Source organism: Drosophila mojavensis, unplaced genomic scaffold (genome assembly GCF_018153725.1).
Source record: "Drosophila mojavensis isolate 15081-1352.22 unplaced genomic scaffold, ASM1815372v1 contig_136, whole genome shotgun sequence".
Classification (NCBI taxonomy): domain Eukaryota; kingdom Metazoa; phylum Arthropoda; class Insecta; order Diptera; family Drosophilidae; genus Drosophila; species Drosophila mojavensis.
Genome location: NW_025318667.1, coordinates 19820276 through 19834755, shown reverse-complemented (window position 1 = coordinate 19834755; position 14480 = coordinate 19820276). Strand labels below are relative to the sequence as shown.

General features: G+C 39.5%; 1 protein-coding gene and 1 long non-coding RNA gene across 4 annotated transcripts in view; one reads left to right on the top strand and one right to left on the bottom strand.

Annotated features, from left to right (window-relative positions):
* The window catches only part of LOC6584298 (chaoptin), a 242412-nt gene that overhangs the window by 25063 nt on the left and 202869 nt on the right, over window positions 1-14480 (bottom strand). The window lies entirely within an intron of this gene.
* On the top strand, window positions 12332-14202 carry LOC116804515. Its single transcript, XR_004364501.2, has 2 exons — window positions 12332-12530; window positions 13787-14202. It is a non-coding gene; the product is annotated as an uncharacterized LOC116804515 (long non-coding RNA).

The window sequence follows — 14480 nt, the reverse complement described above, 5'->3', positions numbered from 1 at the left end:
CAGTGGAGTGAAACACCTGCGCCGTGAGACACGTCACCTGGCCGCGGGGCAGGGATGGTCGTTGGTTGGCTGTTAAACAGCCATTGACCAGATGATTTGGCCATAGCTCAAACAGGCTCGTGCCACATGCTTATGCCCCGATTTTCATCCCCCGCGTGGCAATTTCAATTAGTGGCCATGACAACTGAGCCATTGTTACCACAATTTTGTCGTTCGCTTGGCAGCCAGCTAACAGTTAGTCCAGCTCCACCTAGCGGCCGGTCAGCCGGTTAGCAGGTTAATCGCCAGATAAATGCGTAAACCTACATATGTATATGCAATATAGTACATTCGTACGTGATGTGTTGGTGTGTGTTAATGAAAAGTTAATTATCAAGAGAAAATGCGCAATGAAATTAAAAGGAATTATGCCAATTCACTTAACATTCACAAATATGCAAATAATAAATAGGCAATATGCGGTGTTCTGTGTCAATGATGATGATGAAAACAAATACCATAATGTTAATGGTGATAGTAATAATAAAAATACAAAAACTACATTATAATCAAATAATGAATGCTTAATGTGGCGACAAAACGCACTGATTACCGATACAATATTAACGATAAATAAATAAATATTTTAAATGTTTAGCTGCGATGGGACTTGTTCGATAATGTGATAACTGGGAAGAGCGCAGCTTCCATAGTCCGAGTCTCTTTTAGGCATATCACTTTGAATTCATTGAAAATCAACAACAGGTGCAATTTTGAAAGTAAATGTTATCGATAAATATCGATTATTTATCGATTCTACATCATATATCAAACTACAACGTTCTTATTAATCGGGCATTATTATATTTTCAAAAGTACTTAATTAACAAAATTCGAAAATGATTGTTTATCGATAGCTGTCGATTATTTATAACAATTATAAATATAGTTCATGCTTTAATACAATAAATTTTTCAAAATTTACTAAATTATCACAATCTATTTTGTATTATTACATAGATAAAAAGCCAGATATGTGAATTATTCAAATGCAAATTGATGTTTATCGAAGACTATCGACTATATTTTTGTCTCTTATCCTACATGCTAAACTACAATATTCTAATATCTATACATAGCCATTTTATTTAAATCCTATCTATAAAAAACTGAATTGGTAACGAGTGCAATCTTGCCAATCGATATATATATATCGATTAATTAAACACAGTGCTGTGCAGTCAATAACACTGCCCTAGTCGCTGTACTAAAAATCGTGGAACATCATTTTCTGCCCGTTCGATTTCTCCCCCTGAAAAAAAAAAAACTAACGCAAAAAGTTAAAAAAAAAAAAAAGATTTGTGTATATATAAAAAATATGTTGCCTCATATTAAAGGCCAATCTAAGCCCGAACCTAATGCAGGAATGGCATTGGAGCGCTGGCAATAAAATGAAAAATTGCAAATTTGTATGCAGTTGTTTGCAATTGAATGCATCGCTGCACCGAATGTACCTTAATGCGAATATGAATATTCGTATGCATGCAAATATGGAAATCAGCAGCAGCAACAGAAGCAGCAGCAACAGCAGCAGCAATAGGAGAAGCAAAAGAAACTAGGAACTAACTGCAGCCCCCAATTTCGTACGGACATCCCCAATCACCAGTTGAGTTTCTGACTTGAAGGTCCAACGAGCTGTGCATTAATTAAAGCTCCTGGCAGAACAGCTAAGATGTGTGAAGGTCTGATATGGTTATGTATATACTAAATTGGCGATCGATATGTAATCGATAACAATGTCATGCTCTCTAGCTAAACATAAAAAGTGAAAACCAGCTGCAGCACAGGAGACAGAATGTAATGTTCGCGATTATTGAGATTTAATAAGGTCAAGTAAGATTCGATAAGTATAGATATTCTCCCAAGATACTTCGATAACAATACGTACAAGATATGAACTATGTAATAAGTTATGATGGCAACAAATGAAATTGCACAAATTAGAAAAGAAAGACTGGCTGCACCGCAATCGATATGTTATCGATAACAATTTTTTGATCTGCAGATGATTAGTTTTGCAAGCAAAGTTTTGGCAGTTGGGGAGTATTAAATGTACTCACTTTAAATTGCAGACAGTGCATCCATAGTACAATAGACAAACGATACTTCGATAACGATAACGACTTTAAACAGTTGTCAAGTCAGCCACAACTCAAACAATTTGCATTATAAATAATTATCAAATTGATGCCTTTGCTAAATCAAATTAATCGACAATCGATCTTGAGCTAGTAGAGACGATAGTTTTTCTTTCCATCGAGCACGCACAAGTCTTGAGACTTTCCGGATCTCAGCAGCGAAAGTCTTCGATGACAACGGCTGGACTATTAGCCAATGATAAGTGTTTTTTCTCAGTGGGTTTTTGTTTTGTTGATTTCTGCTTTTTCCTCTGGCTTTGTTGGGTGCTGCCTAGACCCCAGAGTGGGACATGGCAGAGCCATAGAACCATGATGAGTTGGCATTTGAAGCACGGCGGGACATTGTTTTGGCCATGGGCCATGGGCATGCGCCCTCTACAGTGTGTCTCAAAATTAATTGCAATTAAAAATCCAGTTACCCCAGGCAATGAATACAGCGACAACGATGCTCATGATGATGATGATGATGATGATGATGATGATGATGGCGATGATGAGGACGATCTCTAATGCCGGCAATGACGTTGGCAATAACTTTGCGACCAACTCTAGCTAGGGACTGCGGCTGTCTCTCTGTTTCTATCTGTGACTGGGACTGAAGGCTCAAAGTCTGAGCTCGGATGACATTAGCGTTGACAGCGCACACAACAAAGGAGTGCAGCAGCAGCAGCAGCAACAGCAGCAACAACAAAAAACAACTTTGTTAATACTAGTAAGCATCTCATCATTCAGTCAACAACGTACAGACACAGACATAGAGACAGAGAGAAGAGAGGCAGAGGCAGAGGCAGAGGCAGAGGCAGAGGCAGAGAGCTGCAGACTTATGCACCTGTGTTTGCTCTTACCGTGTGCCCCCAACTTTAGTCTCCCTATTGGCCGTCGCTCCTGCTCCTGCCCTGTGCTGCTATTTCATTTTAATGACTCACGTGACTTTCACGTATCTCCTCTTGCAGGCAGTTCCCAAGCTTCCAGCAGCAGCAGCAGCAGCGGCAGCGGCAGCAACAACAAAGTCATGCTAGTTGAGGCAGCAGCAAAAGTATAATCATAATAATAAAAGTTATACACGTAACATGCTATTACATAACAAGCACATGGTTACATACATACAAACACACACACAGAGGTCCAGGCTCTGGCCCTGGCCACGCCCTCTGCAGACCGCCCCTCAAACACACACACACACACACCGAGAGAGACAGCGAGACAGCGAGACAGCGAGACTTTGCCTTGATATGGTTTTTTACTTAATTTGAACAACACACGAGTTGCCCGGAACCCTAACCGGAGGCTCTGCTGGAGCACTGGGCGTGCCTCTGCTGAGAACGAGGCAATGGGATGTGTGTGGTGGTAGGGAGAAGGGGGGGCTTTTATTAGCTGCAGCCAGAGCTACAGCCATGCCGGTTACCTACTTACTTAGCTCAGTCAATTTGCAGGCAGCAAATGATAAGAGTCAAAGACTCTGCGCAAAGCTGCGCATATTATTTGTTAAGTATGCCATCTGCTGGAATTGCTGCATCGTTTGTCTGGCAATTGTGTGGCATGCCTCACATTTCGATACTTGACATTTGCCACTGTATTCCGGCCGTAATGTAGCCAGTGATAGCCTCGTCGCGTCGCGTCGCGTCCCGTCCTGTCTCTTGGCTGCCTCGCAATCTCCAAGCCAGTGACAGCCCATTCATCAAATCGGCGTTGCCGGCGTTTTCGGGCATTGAACGTGTGAATGGGCTGGCGAATGGCAAATGGCGAGTGGAATAGGCATGGATGTGGGCGGCTTTTGAGTTGAGCGGGCATGGCCATCGAGTGTGGGTAATTGGCCATGCCCAGCCAGAGCGCCTCCTTATGCGCTAGCTTCTCTTTTTTGCTGGCATTGCTGGCCTTTTGACAGGAAACATTAGCGCCTGGCGTCTGCTGGCTATTTGGTTGCTGTTTCCACATCAAATGAAGTCCAATATGGGGCTGGCGCACTCGTGGCCCGCATTGCTGGAGTAGTCGAATCAGCTGTGATTGACAGCAGCCGGAATGCCAGCCGCTGTTAAGACAAACAATCTGGCGGTTTTTGTGGTTTTTAAGCGAAAATGAAAAATGTCAATTTGACAGCCAACAACGGGGGATGAAACCAAATCATTTTCCCCCCCACTCATGCAGAGTGTGAGAGCTTCCCTCATGCGGCCAGTCCCTATTCGAGAAAAAGGCCCAGCCCTCCTCCTCCTCCTGCTGCTCCTCCTGCTCCTCCTGCTCCGACCGCCATCTGTCGCTAGCCATTTGCGGGTCGCACTTTAAGTAGATTGTCGTGTTTAACTGACACATTGCGGTTGCCCCTGGTAACTGGCGAGAGTGGGGAGTGGGAAGTGGGAAGTGAGAAGTGGGGAGTGGGGAGTGGCATCCCTGCCAACCTGCCTGGCTAACTGCTCATGGGTTTCTATTGAAAATAACAGAAATGGTTTGTTTTGTTTCGCTCAGTTCATTTTGGCCATGGCTCTTCGCCTTAAGGCCATAAGCGGCAGCACCACTTTTCAAAAATAGAACCAAGCGGAAAAAGCCAAAAGCCCATAAAAAAAAAGCGCGACTAAATACAACAAAAGCAAACAAATAAAGCGAGAGAGATGGAGAGGGAGAGGGAGAGGGAGAGAAAAGAAATAATGTTACGTGCACATACAAGCAAAGGAAAATCGAAGCAGTTTAAATGGACAGCAGCAGCAGCAGCAGCTCCTCCTGCAAGGCGGAAGACTAGCCACCGACAACAGCAACAACAGCAGCTACAACAACAACAACGCCAACAACACCTTTTAAAGTGCGGCCCAGAAAAGGCAGCGACTGCGGGCAGTAATAGCAGCAATTTAAAGGCGATTAGAATTGATTATAATTAGTTGTTGTTGACCACAAGAGCAACAGCAGCAACAGCAGCAACAACAGCAGCAGCAACAATCAACAACACACAAACAACAGCAACAACAACAGCAACTGCTGCCGCCTTTCCCCAGGGTTCGGATATTACTTATGCATATTAACATGAAATGAAGTTATTTTTTACTTAAAATGACATTTATATGCTACGAATTCTTTATGATTATTATTCTAACTGTTATTGTTATGATTGGCATAGGGCAAACGTTTGCCTCAGCCTCAGGAGGAGGTAACAGCAGCTGACTGCGGCAGGAGGCGGGCGGCAGGAGACAGTGTTCCTTTGAATAGCACTTGGCAAACGAGCAACTAAATTGGCTTAAAGTATAAACAAAATAGGGTAACAAGTCGAAGCAATTGAGCTGGCAGTAACGACTACAGGATACCCATTGAAATACTGCAGCAATTGTTATTTACTATGCCTTCGGGATTTGACAACTATGAATGAATGATGAACTTAAGATATTACATTTTATTTGGATCAATTTAGTACTTGTTTTATTTTTTATTCTTAGTTCGAATTTTATGGAATCTGACAATATTTATGAATTGAATTATTTTTAATTATTTATGTCTATGCATATTAATAGTCTATATACATATATGGGATCTAAAGTGGACCATTGAGAAATCAACTGATATACTATACTAATAATACTATAGCATAGCATGGAAATACGTTTAAGGACTATCGTAGTACCCGATCATAAGTTAGAGCTAAATGAGTCCTAGATAAAAAGTTAAAGGCAAACAATCTTTTATCTAAAATATGAGAAACCTATTGCTGGATCTATGCCACGCCCACCTACAACGAGACCCAAAGTCGCAGTCGACTGCAAACAAATTCTAATTGAATCTGAATAGGTTTGGCATCCAGAATTTTCCAACAGACTGAGCACTCCTCCTGCTCGGTCTCCCTCCGGCGCTGTGGGCCAAATGGTAAATAACAAAATATGTGAAGTGACTTATTAATTGGCAGCGGATGTGTACAATAATCTCTCTGTGGGAGGCGGGGACGGAGGCGGTGGTGGACGAGGGGCGGGGCAGGGCTAGGCTCGTAGACAACTCTTTTCGGACTGGACAGTTGGAGTGTTGGGCTCGTCCAACGAAATTCCTGGAAGGTCAACAAATTACAGAGCTCTAAGACAGCAGCAACAGCAACAACAACAACAACAGCAACAACAGCAGAGGGAGAGAAAGAAAAAACCCCTATGTAGTGTTCAAAGTAGTTGTATCTTGTTCTTCTTGCTGTTGCTCGTGTACATTGTTTTTCTTCTGTGTTTTTGTTTTTTTTTTTCGTTTTTTGTGATGACTCATTGCCGAGTTCAAATGTCACGGCAAAGGGGCAGCAGCGATGCAGACGACGACGCCACTTGGCTTCATGTTTCCACGATTTTCTTGGTATCTGCCTGTCGCCCGCTCAGTTATCAGTGCTGCCCTCTCGCTCTACCACTCTCCTACTCTCTCTTATAAGATATCGGGGTAAAATATTTCATCTTGTCGTCACATTGAAAAACTGGCGAGAGAAAAGTAACCCAGTAGCAAGTCGGCAAACGGCTGTAACCGACTGCGCACTGCTTGTCCGAACCGAGCCGATCCGAACCTAGTCAGGGCAGCTCTGAATCAAATCAAAGGTTAGTTTTTATGGTATAAAACCAATATTCTAACAGTTTTCTTTTTATTTTACTATTTTTGTATTCTTATGATTTTACAATTTTTACAATAATGCTGATAAGGATCAGCCAGAATCAATAAGAAATTATGCAAAAGCCTCTTGAATTTTTACAGTTTCCTGATCAGCTTGAATTTCAGCTAACAGCCCATTTTAGATATTATCTCTCATTAAGAGATTTTACTTAGCCCATTTCGATAAATATTCGTTAATTCTAGGTTCTATATAATCTATCCCATAATTACCTACCTAATCAAGTTATTTTATATTTCTTACTGTCATACTATGTCAAAGAGAGAGAGAGAGAGAGAGAGAGAGAGAGAGAGAGAGAGAGAGAGAGAGAGAGAGAGAGAGATGAAAGAAATAAGAGAATTTTCATAGTAATAACTGTACATAGAATATCATCATAGATGGATAGACATAGTTTTGTATCACTAAGAGGCCTTCACCTACACCTTCAGCTACCCACTTTCAAGCCAACTAATATACTCGGGTCGCTCTCTAAGTGGAGCAACGGCAAGCCCAAAGAACATTTTTTTGGCCCTGGGAACGCCCAAGTTGCCATTATCGGACTATCGGCCTATCGGCTTATCGAAAATGGAGCACTGAGCGGCTAAGTTGCATTCGTAATGCCTGCAAAGTCGAAAGATCTACATTAATCACGATTCATGTTCTTTTCTCTCTATGACTTCGAGTTCTAATTCTGTTTCTCTGTCTCCTCCGTCTCCTTCTTCTTCTTCTTCTTCTTCGTATTGTAACTGTCAACTGTTAGCCTATTAGGTTTATAGTTTTTTAGTGCTAGCAAATTGTTGTCCACTTTTCATGTTGCTCGAACTTTTATCGTTGCAATTCATGTTGTTGTCAGAGTTGGTTTTTCTCCATTTGCTTCTTTTTTTTTTTTTTTTTTGATATTTTCCTTCGCTTTCAATTCTGGTAGGCCCAAAGTGCACTGAAACCTAAAAATGTTGTTGTTGGCCTTTTTTCCGGCTGCGTTGTTGTTGTTGTTGTTGTTGTTGGCCGTGGTGTATCTGTGTATCGGTATTTGGCATCTGTTACTACATGTGGCATGTATCTGTATCTGCAGCCGCATTTGTATCTCTATCTGTGTCTGACATGAATGTGCGGGGCTTCCAGGCCAAGCCCCGGCCCAGGCGCTTTCGACGTGTTGACATGTTTATCATTGTTATTATTTATGTTTAGATTTGAATGTCAATGTCGATGCCAGATACATGGGCATCGTCATCGGCATCGGCATCGGCATCGTCATCGGCATCGACATTGGCATTGGCATTCGATTGCAGACTTTTTTTCTCTTTCTTTTCTCCCCTAACCAGCGTCGAGCTGGAGGTGAGGGAAAAGTGTTTCGGGTGCCGCCTGTTGTTGTTGGGGTTTATTGTGCGCACTTTGAACTTTGATGGCATTAAGTTGTCAATTTGGGTTTTGACTTGCCAAAGACATAAATCGACAACGAGGCGGGAGAGTTTCAAATGAAAAAGGATTTCTCTTGTTGTGAAGCATGTGAAATCTTTTTAGGCCTGACTGTCGATTGATATCTTTTTCACATTTCCTCGCAACGCACCCACGCCCCCACCGCCCCACACTTCGACCCATGGGACAACGTTCTGTTGACTGTTGACAACTTGAAAGTTTTATTCATTAGCTCAAGCAATTAAGAAAATTCCAAATTTTGATTTCTGCTTTTAGGCATTAAAATATTATGTTCCCAAAAAGCAAGCAGACAAAACTTTTTCGAAAGTGAAAACGAGAACCTTCACCAAAAAAAAAAAAAAAAAATACAAAACAAATGTAAAAAGTGAAAATGAAAATGAAGAAGAAGCAACAGCCCAGTCGAAGAAGAAGAAGAAGGAGAAAAAACACCAAAAAAAAAAAAAGAAAAAACAAAAGAAATTAATTTCCATTGAATTCCAAATGCCACTTGGAAGATGCTTCGCAACAACAAATACAACAACAACAAAAAACAACAACATCGACAACAACTGAAGTCAAACATTCGAAAGACAAAGAAATTTTTTAATTGATTTCACTTAAAGTACCAAAAAAAAGAAGCAAAATATGCTGAAGAAGACAAAGCACAAGAAGAAGAAGAAGCAGCAGCAGCAGAAGCTGAAGAAGCAGGAAAAGTATCAGCAAAAAACAAAAAGCTGTTGTTTTTGGACTTTTGGGAAAGGCCAGTGGCAGAACGAAAGAGGCATATCCATTCGCAGTACACTTGACCATTAAAACGTAAACTCCAACACCAATACATACACACACACACACACCGACACACACACAGACTAATAGTGGGCGAGAGGAGCTTTAATGTGCGAGTCCAAGCGGGCATAATTGGCCATTATGTGGGCCTAAAAAACAGCAGCTGCCGTTGGATGCTCGCAATGGGGGGTGGGGAAGGGGGTGGTCATATTGAAGGGGCGGCCAATTAAAAGTAGCGTGAAATACAATTTGGCAATGGAGCAGCAAACACACAACAACAACAACAACACGAACAATAGCAACAGCCATTTATAGTGCGATAGTCGACTGGCCTGATACCCTGCAGTGACAGAGGGGGAGGCGGAAGGCAAGAGAGAGAAGAGGTTTTATCATAATTGGCATATTGCTACGATAGTGAAGAGCTGCTTTCAGTTGCGAGTTCTTTCCATTTATGTAAGATTTATTTAAAAATCGAAAAATATAAAAGAGCCTCTGTAAAAGAAGCCCTCTTTAGTTTAAATCTTATCTGAAAATCGACCAAAATATAAGAGTCTTTAGTTCTTAGTTTAAATTCCATCTCAACTTATGTAAGACGCATCTGAAAATCGGCAAAATGTAATAAAACCTTCTTAGTTTTAGTCTTATCTTAATCTCTTTGAGCTGCTTCAGACCATCTACAAATATATATGAGAGTCTATATAACAGAACCTCCTTAGTTTTAGTCTCTTTTTACTTTCTTTAGGCTGTATCTGAAAATCGACAAATATATTAACTTAATTTCTTTTATATAACTCTTTCTATATTAATGAAACCTTAAGACCTAAGAGCCTAAGACCTCTTAATTTGCATTCTGAAATTCTCTTATTCTCCACCCTTCACATAGTCTGCCACTCTAGCACATGAACCCCTTTTAATGGCCATTGGCAATGTTTACAGGGTATCAGAACAACAGCATTACAGCGCATTGATATTAAACCATAATGGATTCGAACATATTCAAGTTGAGTTTAGGGATTTCAATAAAATCACGCCCCCAAGGCCCCGTACCCAGAATTAGGCAAATGGAAACAGAAATTAAATACGTTGCCAAAACCCAGCGGCTGTTGCTGAATTTGAGCAGGAATTGGAGCTGGTACGAGAGCAGGGGATTTTATTTATACATATATATAGAATAAGAGAGAGAGGAGAGAGAGGGAGAGAGAGAAAGAGATATTTGTATATATTTCCTTGAATTTTCATTCTAGAGGATTGCGGGAAAAGTTAGTGTAAGCGGATGAGCTTAGCGCAAGAGAAAGGTAGCTATGGGAGCTGGTAAAGCTATTGGGAGTTCTACTCTTGCGTGGTTAAGCGGAGATCCAACATTTTCCGGCTGACCTTTACAGCTGTTGAGATTTGGGCAAGTGTTAAGGGCTTAGTGGGAGTCGGTTGTACAGATTTCGCCATGATTTTTCTTCAGCGTCTGCTACACCTGACCTATGCCAAGACAAAATGTCTTGAACAATGCACAGAAGTTGCGTTGACAACAACAACAACAACTTGACAAATTGAAAATGTGAAAAAATAGAAATTGATTTTCTTTGAAATAGTTTTAGACAAAAACAAAATTATCTAGAGAATTTCTATTTGTTTCTGAACGTGAAAACTGAATGGGAATTGTCATGCCCAGACCGACGACCCCTGCCCAGAGAGAGCGAGAGTGAGAGAGAGAGAGAGAGAGAGGGAGGCAGAGCTGGAGTCCCACAGTTAGACCCATTCCGAGCTGCGTGTCAGACGCTCTATGTAAATTTCTCAATTAGTTGCACAAACAAAGCAAAGAAATCCATTTCCCTGCTGTCATTAATCATGCGGCCCAACTATCTATCCACATACACAGACACACATTCAGTTCCAAACTCAGACGAATGCAGCTCAGCAAGAGTCCAGTTGCCAGTTGCCAGTGCCAGCGCCAGTTCTCAGTTAACACTCACCCAAAAAAATTGCTCTTAGCCAATGCTAATGTGCAGAGCCAAGCCGAGCACACGTACTCATCGCAATGAATAGTACATATATGTACATACATATATTATATATACATACATATATGTTTCAGTAAATGGAAATTTCCAACTTAAATGTTATCGATAATTATTTAAAATTCCATTATTTATGTAGCTATCCAGTCAATTAGGCTGACTTTGACTCGAATATGGTTCAGCTTGAATTGAAAGCTTTCTCGAGTCTGAAATTCTAGGAACTATAGAAAATACCATACACAAAAATTTGAATTGAATTAAATAACTTTTGATATGCATTAGGAAAAAGTACTAATTTATTTCAATTGAAAATTGTTAAAAACTATTTATAAAGCTAAAGCAGATCTTTCAATCAAACTGAATAAACAAACTTGTCATATGGTTATCATACTGTTCATGAGAAATAAACGGTACTCTTCTATTGAAAAGGAATTAATTGTCTGGTATTTGCTTAGACTAGAATACAAAGAAGTAAAATGCAAAAAAAAAAAAAAATTATACCCCGATTTCCCATATAAAAAAAAAAAAACAACAACATGTCATTAGTTTGGGCCAGAATGAAATTGTTGTTGAGGATATTAGGGAGATTGAAAAATGAAGCATTGAAAAATTGCTGTATCTAGAATTTGTAGTGCTTTTCAATGTAAAATCGGGTGTACATAAAAATAGTAGTGCTGAATATCAGACGTGCATAGATACAATGAGTACTACTGGATGAAGTTACAACAAGAAGTTCAAAACAATTATTGTTAAGGAACAAAATAAAAACAAAGTCACATTTTAATATTAAATTTCATTAAGTATTTCATATTTTAGTGAATGCCATGTGTGTGTTAGTGGGTTGATTTCAGCACTGCTTGGTATATATGTAAGAAAAGTCATATACACATATACATACATACGTATAATATGCAAATTGATTCATTTTGTATGCATGCTCTCAATTTAAAACTTCATCATTGAGTTTCTATTTGTTTCGATAGACAAAGGAAGGAACTTTACCTCTCTACATCATTTTTTTTTTTTAATTTTTTTCAAGCCAGACTCATTTACTTTTTCGTTAGCTCAAGCTTAATTGCCGGCAAGAACATTATTTACAGCACTAGCAAAAATAATACCACCAACAAAAACGACAACAGCAACAGCAACAACAACAATCGCAACTGCTGCTACATTGCTGCTGACACTAGTACGCGATTTAGTCGCCCAGTCAAAGTCGTTGCGCTCTCTTTGTCATCTGGCTCTCCTGCCCGCGCTCTCTCTCTCTCTCTCTCCTACACTCTCTCTTTCTCTCTCTTGCGCGCGCGCTCTATTCAGATGAACAGCAAGTCAACTCGTAGCCTCACGATCGTTTGACGCTCTTCTGCGTTCGCTCTCCCTCGCTCTACCGCTCTCGCTGTCGGCGCAGCGTCTGCTGCTGCTGCTGACGCTGCCGCTGCTGCTGCTGCTGGTGCTGGTGCTGGTGCTGGTGCTGCGGCTGGCTCGGAGCCACGACGCCCGCACACACATTTCCAAGCCTCATTCCATAAACAACTGTGAACGTGAACGGTAACGGTGCGTGTGTAGCTGAGCCTCTCTGCCTGAACGTCAGAGCTCGGGATCGTTAAAACGGGGCTCATCTGCCTCTACCCATATTCTGACCCCTCCCACCCTCGCTCCCTCTCTCCAGCCGAGCAAACGCCACAGAAATCAGAAACTTAAATGAAATGAACAGTGACAAGTGCCGTAAAGAGCAACCAAAACAGTTTGAACTTGTTTTTTTTTTTTTTGTATTTTTTGAATTTTTTGGTCTCCGTGTTGTTTTATCTAATTTCTATTTTCGATTGCTATTTCTATTTCTGTGGTGCTCCGTTTTTTTAGTTTTTGTTTTTTGTCGAGTATTTAAAATATACCAAAATATAAGCATACACTATAACGGGATGTACGAGCACTTGACTAATGCTAACACAATTACAGTTATGTGCAATCGCACGAAACGTGCAAAATAAATGTTAAATTTTTTAAGTTTTAACTTGCATTTTTTTTTTGTGCGCGCCAAAAAGCAAAAAACAAAAACAAAAATGTGTCGCATTTAAAAAAAAAATAAATAAAATAAAATAAAAATAAAAAATATTTTTTCACATGTATAGCAAAACGTTTCTTCGTGTGCATTTCTCTTTGGTGATGTGTTTCGCTTTTGGTTTTAGTTTGACCCGATTCCTATTTGAATTTTGTGGACTGTGTAACCAAATGACAAAAGCAACAATAACAAACAAATTCGAGACAACAAAAACAACAACAAAAGCCCAAGCATATCTGTGAAAGGAAACAAAAAGCGAGTGAAATAAAATGCACAAAAAAAAATCAAATAAATTAAAATAAAATAAAATAAAGCTTAATATTCATATAGAGAGACATACATACATACGTACATACATATATCTACATATGTATGTATGTATGTAGATACATGTATGCATGTATTCATGTAAATTGACTTATTTATGTGTTGTGAAACACACGCGACATTTGCTTGTTGTTGTTGCTGCTGTTGGCTATTGTTACAACAGCAACAGGCGCCGATAATTTATAATCTTATATATACATATAATATGTATATAATATATGTTTGTATGCATGTGTATTTATGCATGTTGAAATTATAATCTTTTACAATTTGTCGTTGTTGTTGTTGTCACAACAAAGTGCATACATACATACATATATAAATATATATACTTGCATACATACATATACATACATATACATATACATATAGATTCAATATATTAAATCTTGTTTTTTTTTTTAATATTTTACAATTTTTACAGTTATGTTTTGTATCCACTGTGCGTGCGTTTTCTACTTCGTTTAATACACACTACGAATTCAATTTATTTCCATAAATAATACATATTATTGTTGTTGTTGCTACCGTGTAAAATTGTGACTATAAATTGACTTTTATATTATTTTATTTTCATTTTCATTTCGCCTGTGTGTGTGTGTGTGTTTTTTTTTTCTTGTGTGCAAAATCTTTTTCTTTGTGAACGCGGATTCATCAATGCGTCTGTGTGCGTGTGCCTATGTGCGTCGCATTGTATGTGCGTGTGTGTGTGCTGCCATGTGAGGCGCTTGCACTACAACAACAACAACAACAACAACAGCAACAACAAACAGCTGTCATAATGCTAGCAACAACAGCTACGAGAGCGACTAGGAAAAAATGAAAGGCAACAAGCGACAAGAAAACTTTAAGCAATTAAACAAAATTTAGACAAAAAATAAATAAAAATAAATAAATAATACAAGCCGAAAAAGCAACAAAAGCAAAGCCCGCAACGATAACAAATATTTGGAGCATGGTTCTAAGCGCAACAACAAGAACAACAGCGTGAAAGAAATATAACAAATAAAACAACAACAAAAGAAGCAAAACATAAACGCACAAGATTCGTGTTTAATATTTATGCGTTTGCTAATTTATTTTACAATAATTTTGTATTAACCCAAAAAAAAACAAAA